This window comes from Pipistrellus kuhlii, unplaced genomic scaffold (genome assembly GCF_014108245.1).
Source record: "Pipistrellus kuhlii isolate mPipKuh1 unplaced genomic scaffold, mPipKuh1.p scaffold_m20_p_19, whole genome shotgun sequence".
Lineage (NCBI taxonomy): Eukaryota > Metazoa > Chordata > Mammalia > Chiroptera > Vespertilionidae > Pipistrellus > Pipistrellus kuhlii.
The window spans coordinates 11,904,488-11,914,049 of NW_023425504.1; the positions used below are offsets into that span (position 1 = coordinate 11,904,488).

General features: G+C 39.7%; 1 pseudogene; it reads left to right on the forward strand.

Moving 5' to 3' along the window:
* Nucleotides 1-2,999: 2,999 nt before the first annotated feature.
* Nucleotides 3,000-4,187, forward strand: LOC118722108 (annotated as a pseudogene).
* Nucleotides 4,188-9,562: the final 5,375 nt, after the last annotated feature.

Consider the following 9,562-nt stretch of genomic DNA (forward strand, 5'->3'; position numbering starts at 1 on the left):
CACTTATTCTAGAATTGCTTTTCAAACTTTAATGTGCATGTGAATCACAAGTGGATCCTGTTAAAATGCAGTGCTGGTTGAGTAGATCTAGGCAAGGCCTGATTTTAGGCATTTCTTAACAAACTCCCAGATGGTGTGGGTATACAGATTATACTTTGTTATAGCAAGGTCTGAGGATGACAACTTAATCGTTCTAGACCTTGGCCACACACTAGAATCACCTGAATAGCTTTTAAAAATTCCCATGACCTGAATGTTCCCACATTAAAATATCTGTAGTTAGGACTTGGAAATGATTATTTCTAAAGCTCCTTGTGTTATTATGGTGCATATCCAAGGTTAAAAACACTCTTCTAAAACTAGTTATCTTTAATCATTTGGCTAATAGTCATCATAAGAATTCAAAATGTATCCCCTGGCTTATGTAATTGCTGAAATGCAGGTTCCCACCTGCCTATTATAGGCACATGCATAAAGACACTTTTTAAAGTAAAATTTTGTTAAAAGCATTTGAAGAAAGTATATTTCAATGTTGATGATTTATGGTTACTTTTGCTTTCCTACTGCTGCCTATTAACATAATTGAAGGGCCAGAAATGTGGTATGTGTGGGAGGAAGGTTAGGTTAGAAATATTGTAATTTTATAGCTATTAAAACTTACTTTTCCCTAGTGGGTTATTTTATATAATACTACTACTTGTATGATAATTTAGAAAATACTATAGAAATAGCCAGGTTGTGGTTTGGCTCAGACCTCCATAGAGAACTTCATTTGTAGTAAACATCTCTTTTTTGATCAGAGTACACATGTAAAAAATAATATGTTTTATTATTTATTTTATTGAAGAGGTGAACACTATCTTTATTGATAGTAGCTCAATGACAGAAGAGGTGGGCTAGCCCAGGCAATTAAAAGAATTTGAGACATATAGACAATACTAGACCTAAGACTTACTAGTAAAGAAAAATCTTTCAACAGTAGACTCTTCCATAAAGATTCTCCAACATAAAGATTAAGCATCAACACTACAAAAGAACAAAAAAAAGAGCAGAGAGCAAGAATTGGAATTTTACGGAGCTGGGTGTTTCTTAGTTGAGCAATCCTGATATAAATCCTCTCCCTGGCAGCCAAGCAAAGAGAAAAAGCATATCGGTTTGCGGGTGGGGTGTGTGAAGGGCAAAGGCTTGGCTGGCACTTCAGCTAGGGGCATACCAGAGGGAGAACAGCCAAATGAGGCCAGGCTCAAAAAGGAACAAAGAGTAGAGTAGATGGTAGCAGGTCTCAAAAAAGTTCTAGGAAAGAATCCTCCCTAGGCAGCAATTCTTTCTGGCGCCAGACCTGACAATCATTGGGACAACATGGAAAAAGGCCACTTTGAGACCTGCTAATAGTATCAACGTTATTACACTACTGACTATTTTGAAACATTAAAAGAATCAACTTTAAAGGAACATTTTCTCTTTATGCACTGGGCATATATTAGAGAATCTACAAAGGGAAGACCAGCTAGGGAGGTCTGTGGTTCCTGAGTGCTTTTCAGCAAGGACCATGTTAGAAAACAACTAGTGAGGTTTAAAAGATACTAAGGACAAACAAAATTTGAAGGCTACAAAATCACAATACTTTGAAAGAAAAATATTAAAGAAAATTATAACATAATAATCACATAAATATGAATAGGAATTAACTTGAGCTATCTCTACCACAGACTTGCTGAACTTCAAGTTTTTCTTTTACTTTTTCTTTAAACTGCAATTTAATGTCAAAATGAAAGTTCTTGGCCCAGGAGTCAGAGAAGTCTGGGATCACATGCCAGCCCTGCCCCTTATCAGCTCTGTGATTTTGGACAACTCCCTTACTTTCTCACAGCCTCAGTTCCCTCATCTTCACCAGAAAAATGATAAGAGAGCCCAATTCATATGAGTGCCATAGGACTTAAAGTGCTTGTCTCAGTGTAAGAGCTCAGGATAAAGAAGTTGCTCTCATTAGCTTATACCTCCTGGGCCTGTGAATTTCTGAAAATGTGTTTATAGATTCCATCCAAATCCAATAAATTCTTTCACTTTTTCTTTACTTCTAGACCTTCTTTTACTTTCTGGGAAAATGTGAGATGACTTATTTCCAGCTATTGGTTGAGATTACTTATTCAAATCATTCTACCAAAGGAAAAAAGGAAAAGACGCAGATCCCAAAACTATAAGAGACACTATGAATCTGGCAAGGAGGGCAAGGATGGTTAGTATGGAAAGCATAGAGAGGAAATAATTTCACTTCTGCCTTTGTAACTCATTCTCTACTGTTAAAAGCAAGTAGGGCAGGTCTGGAAAGATCCACAAGTAATGGTGTGTCAGCTCTGCTGCTCCCTCCAGTGGTGTGGCCTGGAGAAGTCATAAGGTGGAGAAAAGGTGAGGAGTGTAATCCTAGAGAACTCATGGAGAAGAGCAAATAATATCAGTGACAACCATAATAATAATGACAACAGAAACATTCATCAACAGTAGGCTCAGAGGGAAGAAGGAATTATACAAATAAAAACAACAACAATAGTAATATTTGGTGGCTTTGTGAAGAAAAGGTTTTAGAAAAATCTATGGGTAAGAATGGATAATAATTATAATTAGTATGACAAACATCATGGTAATTCTTACTGGGCTGATGTAGAAGAGAGAATAATCTATAGTAATACTAGCCTAGGGCCTCACAACCAGATGAACAACCAGTCACCATGAGGGGACCCCCTCCTGGATGGGGGCATGGCCGACCTTCAAACCACCCGGTGGCCTCTAGCCCTGGCTGGGGGCCGGGCATGTTCGGTGCACTCTTTTAAAAATAAGGAAAGGGCTAGTGACGACGTCAGTGTCTGTGGAGTCCGTGGTGGGCAGCAGTGATGGCCCTGATGCTAGGGCTGGGACAGCCCTGGCACTAACGGTGGTAGAAGGGGGGGGGCATGGATGCCCGTGGCACCACCTGGGGCATCACTGCTGGCATAGACCCTGAAATGACGCTGCTGCCCAAGCATCTGCTGAAGCTGCTGCCCATGGACAAGCAGATGGAGACCCTTACTGAAGGCAGTGTCCTACCTGCTGCCCTTCTTCAATTGGCTTGGGTTCCCAATGTTTATGCCCATCAAAGCAGACATAAGTGATAACATAACAAAAATCAAAGCTGTGTACACTAACCCAGCCAAGTTCCATACCCTGCAGAACATCCTGGAGGCGGAGACAGAAATGTATGAAGCAGCGTGGCTCAGAGGAGTGGGAGCCACACTAGCACTGATGTGGCTGAAAAAGGGGCCTCTGCTTCACCTAGGTCTTTCTGTAGAGCATCTGTTATGGGGAGCGGGATGAGAGCCACCCCAACCTCATCCACATCAACACCACCAAGGCCTACAAGATGGCTCTCAAGAAGTACCACGACTGGATCGTGCAGATCTTCCAGGCAGCACTGTACTTCACGCCCTACAAGGCCGACTTCCTGAAAGTGCTTTCTAAGAGCCAGAACGTTTCGGAGGAAGAGTGCCTGGAGAAGGTCCGCCTGTTCTGATCAACCACATGGGTAATATCAACATCATCTATGACATGTACACCACGATGAATGCTGAGCTCAACTACAAGGTGTAAGCAGGATGGTGGCCAGCACTCCCAGAAACAGACAAGCCAGAATCACTGTGAAGCAAGCTAGAAGCTACCTTGGCCTGCATCCCCCAGAGTGGCCCAGAGTCTGGCTGGGGGTTCTGGGGACAGCCCTGGTTTCTGAAAAGTCATTTTGGGGGTTTATCCTAAGAAAGCAATAAATAACCACCCTACTTCCGAATCACCTTTAATTTCACGGCAGCATAGACCCATGGCCTTCATTTTAGTGTAATAAAAATAAATTAATGTTGCTTATAAGTCAAGTCGTAGGGTTTTCTGTCTCTCCCACCCTACCCTACCCCCCATGTGGTGGTGGTGCTTGACCCTGGGGGAGCCCTGTCATACACCTCATTTTAAAAATGAGGATCTGGTGCAGTGATGTTTCAGGTGGTCTAAGGACCACAAGGAGTCTTATTTGAAATTATACCAGATTTTTTTTTAAAACAAACTGCTGTGTGCTCCTGTGGTTGCAATAGCCCAGCCTCACAGTGCTGTCAGTATAGACCCCACTCTTTCCTACTGTCTTTTTCCAGACAGTTTTTTATAGTTGAAAACAACCAGCAAACCTTTGATGACCTTGCCCAAGGGGACGTCATTTTAAAGCTATCAGGTATGAATAACTCACCACAGATGGCTGAATTTGCATTCTTCTGCATAAGTATTTCCTTCAGGGACAGCCTAAATCACCTAAGAAACTACCTATCATGTATGTTCTCTCAGAAGGGAGACCACAATCCCTCCTCATGCTGAGATCCAAGGAATCATCTCCCTGTCTTCACTTTTGTGCAAGAGCTGTATTTTGAAATTGTTGGGGTAAATAGAGAGATCCCAAAAGAATTCATGGATGCTAAAAACCCTATGAGGAACAATTGGTGACTTTTATGCAAAGACTAAATAATTATTAATAAATAAATCTCTATTTTGGAATTAAAAAATCCTACATAATAAGGGTAATATGGAGAAAGACAAAATGGCGACAGAATAGACAAATGTGTCCTGAGCCTTATTCCAGAGAAAATAGAGTGAGTGGCTAAAAGAAGTGGAATTCAGCCCGAATTAGTGAAGGAGATGCAGCTGGTGAGACAATTTGCAGCCAGGACTTTAGTACACTACAGACATCACTGGATAAATCCTCTAGACAAAAAAAAATTCATCAAAGAAACAGCAATTCTAAATGACTCACTAGATTAGATGTACCTAATTGACATCTTCAAAGACATTTTCAGAGCATTTCACCCAAAAACCACAGAATATACATTCTTCTCAAGTGCACATGGGACATTTTCAAAAATATTCTACATATTGGGTCACAAGCAAAGTCTCCCCAAATTCAAAAAGATTGAAATCATATCAAGCATTTTTTCAAACCATAATAGCATAATATTAGAAATAAAATACAATAAAAACATTCCCAAAAATTCAAACACATGAAAGCTAAATAGCATGCTATTAAACAATGATTGGGTTATCAATGAGATCAAAGAAGAAATTAAAAACATTAGGCCTGGAGACTAATGACAATACAAACACAACAACGCAATGCAATGGAACACAATGAAAGTAGTCCTCAGAGGAAAGTTTATAGCTCTACAGGCCTACCTCAAAAAATAAGAGAAAAAAAAATGGTAATAAATCATATAACTCAACAACTCAAAGAATTAGAAAGAGAGCAACAAGAACAGCCCACAGTAGGAAGGAAATAATAAAGATCAGTGCAGAAATGAATGACATAGAGACAAAAAAATAATAATAGAAAAGATTAATAAAACCAAGAGCTGTTTTTTTAAAAATGTTAAACAAGATTGATGAACCTCTAGCCAAGCTCACCAAGAAGCAAAGAGAAAGGAACCAAATGAACAAAATCAGAAATGAAAGAGGAGAAATAACAACAGAACCCACATAAATAAAAAGGATTATTAAAAACTACTATAAACAACTCTATTGTAACAAACTAGATAACCTGGAGGAAATGGACACATTCCTAGAAAAATACAACCTTCCAAAATTTACTCAGGAAGATACTAAAAATCTCAATGGGCCGATAACTATGGAAGAAATTGAAGCAGTCATCAAAAAGCTTCCAGTAAACAAAAGCCTGGGGCCAGATGGCTTCACAGGGGAGTTTTACCAAACATTCAAGGAAGAACTAAAACCTATCCTCCTCAGACTATTTCCAAAAGTTCAAGAGGAAGGAACACTTCCAAGCTCCTTCTATGAAGCCAGCATCACCCTAATACCAAAACCTGATAAAGACAACACAATGAAAGAGAACTACAGGCCAATAACTCTCATGAAGATAGATGCCAAAATCCTCAACAAAATTCTAGCAAATCGGATTCAGAATACATCAGAAAGATCATACACCATGACCAAGTAGGATTTATCCCAGGGATGCAAGGATGGTACATTATTTGCAAATCAATAAATGTGATACATCACATAAACAAATTGAGAAATAAAAATCACATAGTTAATGCAGAAAAAGCATTTGACAAAAATCTAACACCCTTTGTTGATAAAAACTCTCAGCAAGGTGGAAATAGAAGGATCATACCTCAACTTAATAAAAGCCAACATCATACTCAATGGGCAAAAACTAAAACTATTTCCTCTAAGAACAGGAACAAGACAGGGATGCCCACTCTCATCACTCCTGTTTGACATAGTACTGGAAGTACTAGCCATAGAGATCAGACAAGAAGAAGAAATAAAAGGCATCCAAATTGGAAAAGAAGTAAAACTGTCCTTATTCACAGATGACATGATACAGTACATAGAAAACCCTAAAGACTACATCAAAAATTATTAGACTTAATAAATGAATTCAGCAATGTAGCAGGATACAAAATTAATGCTAAGAAATCTATGGCATTTCTATACACTAATAATGAACTTACTGAAAGAGAGACTAAAAAGCAATCCCATTTACCATAACACCAAAAAAAAAATTAACATACCTAAGAATAAACTTAACTAAGGAGGTAAAAGACCTATATGCAGAAAACTACACGAAACTGAAAAAAGAGATAGAGGAAGGCATAAACAGAGATGGAAGAACATGCCATGTTCATGGATTGGTAGAATCAACATCATCAAAATGTCCATACTACTCAAAGCAATCTATAAATTCAATGCACTTCCCATTAAAATACCAACGATATATTTCACAGACCTAGAATGTAATATCCAAAAATTCATCTGGAATAAAAAAGAGCCTGAATAGCCACAGCAATCCTGAGAAAGAAGAACAAAGTATGTGGGATTTCAATACCAGATTTCAAGCTGTATTACAAAGCCACTGTTCTCAAAACTGCCTGATACTGGCACAAGAACAGACATATAGACCAATGTTATATAATAGAGAACCCATAAATAGACCCAAATCACTATGTTCAATTAATATTTGACAAAGGAGGTATGAACATACAATGGAGTCATACAGTCTCTTCCATAAATGCTGTTGGGAAATTGGACAGATACATGCAAAAAAATGAAATTAGATCACCAACTTATACCATACACAAAAATAAACTCAAAATGGATTAAGGACTTAATCATACAATGGGAAACCATAAAATACTAGAGGAATCTATAGGCAGAAAAATCTCTGACATATTTCAAAGCAACTTTTTCGCTGATACTGCTCCTAGGGTGATGGAAACTAAAGAGAAAATAAACAAATGGGACTACATCAAAATAAAAAGCTATTGCACAGCAAAGGAAACCATCAATAAAACAACAAGAAAGCCCATTGTATGGGAGAACATATTTGCCAATGATATCAACAATAATGGTTTAATTTCCAACATTTACAGGGAACTCATGCAGCTTAACAAAAAGAAGATAAATAACCCAATCAAAAAATGGGCAACTGAAGTAAATAGATACTTTTCAAAAGAAGACATAAGGAAGGCCAAGAGACATATGAAAACCTGCTCAAAGTCACTAATCATCAGAGAGATGCAAATAAAAGCAATAATGTGGTATCATCTCACACCTGTCAGAATGGCTATTATCAACAAGTCAACAAATGACAAGTGCTGGTGAGGATGCGGAGAAAAAGGAACCCTTATGCACTGCTGGTAGGAATGCAGACTGGTGCAGCCACTGTGGAGAACAGTATGGTGTTCTAAAAATGGAACTCCCACTTGACCCAGTGATCCCACTTCTAGGAATATATGCCAAGAAACTAGAAACAAGAATCAGAAAGAGTATATGCACCCCTATGTTAACAGAAGCACAATTCACCATAGCTAAGATTTGGAAACAGCCTAAGTGCCCATCAGCAAATGAATGGGTTAAAAAAACTGTGGTACATCTACACAATGGAATACTACACTGCAGTAAAAATGAAGGAATTCTTACCATTTGCAGCAACATGGATAGAGATGGAGAGCTTATTTCACTTAGCATATCAGGATTGCTGAGAAATAGGCTTATTTCACTTAGCATATCAGAGAAAGATAAACATCACATGATCTCACTCATTTCATTAATTAATTAATTTACTTATTTATTTTTGTTAATCCTCACCAAAGAATATTTTTCCATTTCTTTTTTTATGTATATATTTTACTGATTTTTTTACAGAGAGGAAGGGCAAGATGGAGAGCTAGATACATCGCTGAGAGAGAAACATTGACCAGTTGCCTCCTGCACACCCCCTACCGGGGATGTGCCCGCAACCAAGGTACATGCCCCTGACCAGAATCGAACCTGGGACCTTTCAGTCCTCAGACTGACACTCTATCCACTGAGCCAAACTGGTTTTGGCATTTCCATTTGTTTTTAAATTTATGTTTATTGTTGAAAGTATTATACATGTTTCCTATTATTCTGCCATTGCCCCCCCTTCCATCCCACTCCCACTCCCCCTCCCTAAGCCTTCGCAACACTGTTGTCTGTGTCCATGGGTTATGCATATAAATTTTGGTTAATCTCTTCCAATCCCCTTCACCCCCTATCCTCTGAGATTCTTCGGTCTGTTTTATACAATCCTTTTGCATCTCAGAAAGAATAAGTAACTTGCTCTTAGCACAAGGCTAGCAACTGGAAAAGCCAGCATAAAAATCAAGATCTTACTCTATATGCTGGGCATTTCCCCCTGTATCTTATAGAATGGAGGGCAACCAACAACTTTTAATATGTTAATGTCCCCTCTACCTGAAATAGACACTATGTCTATCTTCCTATATAATAAAGAAGTAATATGCAAATTGACTGTCACACCCTCACACAAGATGACCACCCACACTAATATGGTCATAAGATGGCTGCCACAAGATGGCCAGCAGGGAAGAGCAGCTGGAGGTGACCAGGCTGTCAAGAGAGGGCAGTTGGAGGCAATCAGGCCTGCAGGGTAGAGAGGGGAGTTGGGGTGGGGGGGGGACCAGGCCTGCAGAGGAGGGCAGTTAGGGGAAACCAGGCTGGCAGGGGAGAGAGTTAGGGGTAGCAGGGTCAGGAGGGCTGGGAAGTTGGGGGCAATCAGGCCTATAGGGGAGGGCAGTTACAAGCAACCAGGCTGTCAGCAGAGGGCAGTTAGGGGAGACCAGGCCTGCAGGGCAGGGAAGTTTGGGGGACCATGCCTGCAGAGGAGCAGTTAAGTTTCAATCAGGCTGGCAGGGGAGTTGTAAGGGGCAGAGAAGGCTGGCAGGCAGAAGCGGTTAGGAACAACCAAGCAGACAGGTTGGTGAGGGTGCAGGCTGGGCTGAGGGACAACCCCCCCAAGTTAATGAATTTCATGCACCAGGCCTCTAGTATTATAATAAAAAATATAACAACATCCACAGAGGTCTGAGCACAGCTGACTGGTTACCATGGGAACCATCCTCTCTCCCCTCGCCTCTTATTACCAGTTCTGTTCAAGGGGGTTCTGGAAATAGAACCCACCCATAACTCTAGTACGGTGTCAGATTCCCCATTAAGTAGA